Source organism: Aptenodytes forsteri, unplaced genomic scaffold (genome assembly GCF_000699145.1).
Source record: "Aptenodytes forsteri isolate BGI_AS27 unplaced genomic scaffold, ASM69914v1 Scaffold57, whole genome shotgun sequence".
Classification (NCBI taxonomy): domain Eukaryota; kingdom Metazoa; phylum Chordata; class Aves; order Sphenisciformes; family Spheniscidae; genus Aptenodytes; species Aptenodytes forsteri.
The window spans coordinates 914,110-914,927 of NW_008796220.1; positions in this window are offsets into that span (position 1 = coordinate 914,110).

Consider the following 818-nt stretch of genomic DNA (forward strand, 5'->3'; position numbering starts at 1 on the left):
CCGGGGCCCGGTGCTCGGCACCAAGGACCGATATTTCCCCGCTGAAAGAGGCTGGATCCGGCCACGGACACGCAAAACCGACCGCGGGGTTTGGTTTGGGTTTTTTGAGGTTTTTTTGTGCGTGTGTGTGGTTTTTCCTGGAAGAGGCAAAACCAAGGCAGGTCCTTGAAATCGTCTCTGCTCCCGGTAGAGCTGCTCGGGCGGTTTTAATCGGTTTTAGTTGGATTTTTGCTTGTTTTTTAAAGAAAGCGCTGATATTCAGTAGGAATTCAACGAAGCTTCAGCAAAGCGCTGCTTCGGCAGAGAAAACCGCCGAAGAGATTTTGCAAGGCGTGGAGAGGGAGACGCGCCTCCGAAACCCAGCACATCTGGATACGCAGCTGCTTTGGGAGAAGAAAAACAAAAAAGACATCGATACATTTAAATTCTCCCTTCTTTCTCCGCGTGCCGATAGCCCGGTGTTCGTAAGCATGTTTTTATATATACCCACGCGCACAGCGCGGGAGAAATTACGCTGTATGTTTAGGTCCGGGTGCATATACGTGTTTATATGTAACACACGTGTCTAATACGCGTTAAGTCCCATCTATATGCAACGTTTGTATTCGTACGTACATAACTACATGCTTATTATTACACATCCTTAAAGCATAAATAGAAATATTAACATGCGCTTGAAGTATAAATACCTGCAACGCACACGGCGCCACCGCTGCTGATATTTCTCCGTGCCCGTATTTATGCGCCCGGGACCCCCGCCGGGAGCCCCCCTTTTTGGGGTTTCCCGGTCACAGAGTCCCTGTGCACCCCATCCATCC